Raw genomic sequence first — 6000 nt, 5'->3', positions numbered from 1 at the left:
CTCTTTTTTGCAGAGGTCTGGATGAGAACACAAAATATGTTGTAGTAGATAAGTTCCTGTCTAATGTTTTCGTTGCTTTACCTCTGTAGACTGATGCAGAAATGGAATTAATGAAAACCAACCTTTTTGTTATTTGCAAGGACCCGTAGGAATCTATGTCAATCTTTGTAAAGAAGTGCCATCTACAGCCTATCTTAGGCAAACTGTTTCCTGATAATTAAGGTTAGTAAATAAGTCTTTTATTTTCCTCTGAAATACACAGCAGGGAAGTTTGCAGCTAATGGGAATTTTGGATGCTCAGCAGCTTCCAGGGTTAATTTTTTCTCTGTTGGATTTAAAGCTAACATTTCACCGTCCTGTAGGATAAACTGAAGAATGTGTTTTGGGAGAGATGCCTAAACTATCAGAGGATAGGACTGTTTTATGAGAGTATAGGTGCTCAAACAATAGTGAGATTTTTATTTTATTCTTATAAGTAATCACACTTCATTATAGCTTCTTAGACTTTGATGCTTTTTATTAGCCACAATTACTGAAGGGTAGTTTACCTAAGAAAGATTCGTTGCCAATGAACAGAGTGCCAGACCTCAATTTCAACTCCTGAGGAAATAACCACTGCAAGATCAGTCAAACCCGCTGTACTTTCTATGTACTGTACTGCTTGTTCTGCTCAGTGTAACTTCAAGGTAACATTTTACTCCCAAAAGGCAGCCTAGTCAGCTGTAAATGAATAATGATTCCCTAGTATCAAGCAGAGAATAGGACTTTCAGATATCCTCAGAGCCAAGAAATGTGGCTGGCACCTATGTCTCTTGTTCTAAATATCCTGGATTTTTCTGACCTCTTCTAGCTCAAGCAGAGGATCACAGGCATCGTTTGGGGAAACTTCCTTATTAAGAGCTGTGAAGATCTGTCTAATCAGCATGTTCCACATCTTTGTGACCAGTTACTTTGCTTAGCTTGATTGTGAAGTCAGGAGAACAAAATAATGGAGAGCAGACCCAAGCTTTGATGAACTTACTTGGATGTGAAGCTGATTAGCTACAATAGGGAGAACCAACACCACGGTCTAAACACGCTGAAATTCAGCACAGTAACCTCCTGGATCTAAGTCTTGTGGTTCACATGCATCTTTATGTGTATCCATGTGAGAGAGGTAAGGAGCTTCAAGTTGCCTCCTCCCCAGAAATACAGGGCTGTTTCTCCATTAAGTAATGCTGCTGAGTTGAGAGATGACACAGAGGATGTCCCAGCTCCTGGACCCCTGGGTTTTCCCCAGGTGTCAGGTCACTCCACCTCACAGATAATTGCTTACCATCATCATCTAAAAGAACTGTATCTTCCATGACTAGATTTACAGGTACAACCACTTAAAAAAAAAAAAAAAAGTATTCACAAACAGTGAGGTAAATATGTGGGTTTATTGCAGCCAAGCCACTCCTTTCCATGTTCATTCCTTCTCAGACATCTACTCGTAGATGTTAAAACCCTGAGCACCTTTGGCAGCAGGATTGAACTCTGAAATCTGCAGCACCTGTAACAGAGGAGCAACACTTGGGAAGGAATTGTTGTCCCAGGAAAAGCAGCAGCTTCAGCTTGTGTCCCATGGGAGACAAGTGAATCTGAAGTTATATATTATATAAGACGTAGGGGATGACAGCAGTTTATCATTAACCTGAACTCTGCAAGAAGCACATAAGGAGAGAAAGAAGAAGAAAGCCAGAGAAGCAGCCAGGATGGAATCCAACATAAGGATCAACAATCCTGCGGACATTTCTGTTATTGTCATCTATTTTTTGGTAGTCCTGGCAGTGGGACTATGGGTAGGTTGGGATTTTATTTATTTATTTATTTACGTAATAAGCAGGTAGTTTATAGGCTCTTGGGAAAATGGCTCTGTAAATGAAAATGTATAATTGTATAAAGATTTTGGTGCTTAATTGAGATAGATAGTTAATAAGTGCATGATGGGGAAAATGTGGGTATTTACTGCAGAGGGGATGGTGACCTGGGGAGGCATCTGTTTAGGTGGATGAATGGAACTAGTGGGGAAGATGGAGTAATGAGGTTTGTGTCGGGAGGGGCTGAGACATCTGATCAGTAAAGATCAGGCCAGCAAGGGTCCTATTAGAAAGCAGGCTAGAGGTGAATAGATGGGGTTTAGGACCGGGGAGCACAGGGGACTGCAGTGGGAATCGGTGGTGTAAGGTGATGCCATAGGAAATAGTGAGAAGAAGAAGCTGCAGGGAGAACAGAGGTGAAGTCCATATGCGGGGAGGGTAGTATGATGGTGTATCAGAAAAACTGCCCCTGTGACGGTGTGACTGACTGGGGACTGCAGATCACTCTCAGCGAAGGAGCGAGATGGGTCAAGACTGTAGGTGCCATTTGAGGGCAGCATTATCGTGCCTTTTTTTGCCAGCAGGACCTTGACTAAAGACTGCAGTACCTTTGAAACTATGAGGAAGGAAGAGTTTCAGGGGTGGCAGGTGGTGGCAATGACTTTCTGTTTGTCATCTAAGCACGGCAGTGCCTCCTGCCCTCACCCCAGCAAATGCTGAATGTGCTGAGGACTGCAAGGCAAAATCCAGTGCCTAATCCGAAAACAAAGCACAGTGCTTTCACAGCTGATGGAGAAAGGCAGATACTATCCTATTGGTGTAACTTCAGTGCTGAAGTGTTTGAAGATAATAGGCCAATACTGTGAGCTACAAAGCTGTAAACAGTGGAATGTCACTAAATTTCTGTTTCCTTGGGGCAAGCTCTCCTGGCCACCTGAACACCTGGCCATTAACAAGCGGAGAGGAGGCATTGTCCCTCTGTAATCCTCTGCTTGCCAGGAACATCACAGGGATCCGTTTCACAGGGCAGAGAAGTCAGCTGCAAAACAAACGTCCCTTTCTAACAGCCTGGCAATGTTTTGAAGAGCACCAAAAATTTAGGGTGTACACAAAATGGACACAACCTTTTCTTTACCTCTTTGTATCATACATGCCAAAATTGTAGTAAAAAATCTGAAGCCACCAGTATACCTTGCTGTCTTGTGGGAGGGAGCTGGGGCTTTGCCACAGAAGTCTGGCTGTTGCTGTAGTTGAACTTTGCATTAAAGGTCTGTGAAAAAAATGGGCTGATCTGTGGCTTGTCAGGCAATTGTGTGCTGACTGATTCCTGGAACCGTTTCTTTCCAGCAACAACATCCTGTTTATTGGACAAATACTTTTTCAGTTGCTGTGTGTAGTTAAATGTAAATCTATTGTATTTACTTCCTTTCTTCTGTATCAGAAGAAAAGACCTGGCTAATTTTCCCAAGTCTTCTTTCTTATTTGCCTGTTCAAAGTCCATCAGAGGAGACAATGAGAATCCAATATTTGGATCAGGGTCACTTACAAAAATTGGAGGAAGCTTCCCTCTAAAGCCCATCCCTTGACAAATACAAAATGACTGTGAAAAGGAAATTTTAGTTGGCTTCTTTTTTTGAACTTCAGAGACAAGCGGGTACAATGCTGATATTGCAACAAGAAAACAGATTTTTGTAGGTATCTGCTGGGGCTGGATAGTATTGAGTAAAAAAGCTGCACACTTTCTGTTAATGAACTTGCAACTTACAGCCTTTTTTGATGTCTGAAATCAAAGGCATTGCACACCTGATGAAGTGTTCATATGAGCTTTTATCTGAGTGATCATTTTTTTTGGTTAAATTTAATTTTGTTTTAATATTTTGCACTGTAATGAAAGGTGAAGCAATGAAGCTTGAATGGTTAATGTAAACCTAGATACAAGAATCATTGTTCAATTGTATTATTTCCTTCATCATAAGCTTGTTCCTTTTAGCCACTCTCTTTATTTTTTTCACTTTACCCTCCCCATATGTTTTATCCCTTCATTCTAGTCTGCGTATAGCTTACCTATTCTACTTAAAATATGATTCAGTCTTCCTTTCTTTTTTTTTTTTTTTTTTTTTTTTCCCTGTTTTCCAGGCTATGTACTCAACCAACCGAGGGACAGTAGGTGGATTTTTTCTGGCTGGACGAAGCATGGTTTGGTGGCCGGTAAGTGCTATATATTGTGTGTGTATATAAAACATATGTATGTGTATGTGCATCCATATGACTATGTCTAGTCCTTAAATATTAAGTGTCTCTATAATACTGTTTAGCCTGGGATGGCTATGTCATGTAGACACACTTCAAACTTTCTCTAGCCACAGTGACACAAGGCAAACTGCACAACAAAAGCCACCTGATAGGCAGGGAAAAGTGTTGGGGAAGTTGTCAGTGTTGTGCTCTGAGCTGTCTTGATTATGTGACCAACTTTTTTGAACCTAGATACATTGGTAATGTCAGTGTAGACAAATCCAGTGCTTTGCCTTTCAGCCCACTTTAAAACTTTTTAATATTTTGAATTTATTACTTTCACTGCACTCAAAGAAGCTGGCTCACTTTGAGGTTATCACAGAGAAGCATTAATTTACTGCAGTTTTCCCTCATATTGCTCTATTGTTTCCACGTTTGTTAATAAGTTCTGGTCTGTACAAGGAGAAAATCCTGGAAATATTATGATAAGTTATTGGTAAAATATAGTTGTAATTTTATTTAAAGATTATCTGTGACTTATATTGTTTGTCTTCTGTGGATCTCTATTCTCTTCCAAGGTGGAGAAAAGGAGCCACAGATGCAAAACATGTTCATAGCCATCCATCAGGCCTCTGGAAGAAATGATATTAGAAACAATTATCTATTTCTTCCAGACCATACGATCTGTTTAGTGTGACTTTTGATTCAAGATTCCACCCATGTGGATTCAGTTATAGGATCAGAGAGAGTGAGAATAAGTATTTGTTGTCTAAAAATTTAGGAATTTTCTTAAACTAGGCTGCAGAAATACCTACACAGTCTTTCAGTCTTTTTGTGCTTCAGGATGCTGCTCCCTGCCTTTAGAAGGGATTGGCACTGCCTCTTTAATGACATAAAAAGATTAAAGGCCAATGACGGTAAAAGGTTTCCTCCTTTGGTATAGTAGATCTAAGAAAATTCAGGTTCCATTGGAAGATTGAGGAAGGAGAAAGTTTCCAAGTTATTTTAAGATAAATGCCATAATTCTAGGGGGAGAGAAAAAAAACAGATTACTTTGCTTAAATGTCAATTTAATCAGTGGGCTGGTTTTAACCTTGTGCAATTCTGTATGCCTGTCAGAGGTGAATATGAATACCCTTTTGTGCAGAAGTAAATGAAGGTGGAAGAAGCAAGGCAGGAAAGACTCACCATAAAAAACTTCTGTCTTGCTTCAGTGGCACTGAGAACTCCTAATGAGTCCCCTAAGATCCAGGGAAGATTATCTAATGCTGAGTCCTCTGCCAACACAAAACCAACAGATTCAGCAAGCTCCCTTCCTCCAGTGGGAAAACAAAAGGGATGACCCCACAGTGCAGTGGTTGCTGCTAGGATCATCTCTCTCTCTCCTTCCCTAACTCTGCGAGCTCAGCATGGATGAAGTGCTAGTCATCAGTGGAGTCTTAGACCACCCCTTCGATCTTTCCCTTTGGAATGCCAGGAGTGTCTTTCTGTACCATAAAAATAAACCCTTCTTGCTGTTCTTCCTGGTATCACTCAAAATAAACAAACAGCAAGCACTCAAAGCCACAAACTAAATACCATGTCAGCAGCACCACCTTGGAAAGTTTGCCTCGGATAAAAAGAGATTCCAAAACACCTATTCCCACAGTTTAGCAGGTAGATAGGATGTCCATCACCCAGTGCAAACTGGGCCAAAATGACTAGGAAACCAATGAAAGTATAGAAAGTTCAGTCAAAGATGTGATCTCAGTTCTGCAACAGCTAATGCTGTGTGTATTTTTTTACTTCTGTGCTTTGACTTTTCTTTTGTGCCACGTCAGGACTAACCTGGCATGGTTCTGGAAAGCCCATATACACTTCCACAGACTGTAGATGAGAGGCAGAGTCGGGGAAGTTGTTTTGTAAGTGGACTCTTGTTTATCAGATT

This window comes from Buteo buteo, chromosome 11 (genome assembly GCF_964188355.1).
Source record: "Buteo buteo chromosome 11, bButBut1.hap1.1, whole genome shotgun sequence".
Taxonomy (NCBI): domain Eukaryota; kingdom Metazoa; phylum Chordata; class Aves; order Accipitriformes; family Accipitridae; genus Buteo; species Buteo buteo.
This window is presented reverse-complemented; position numbering follows the sequence as displayed.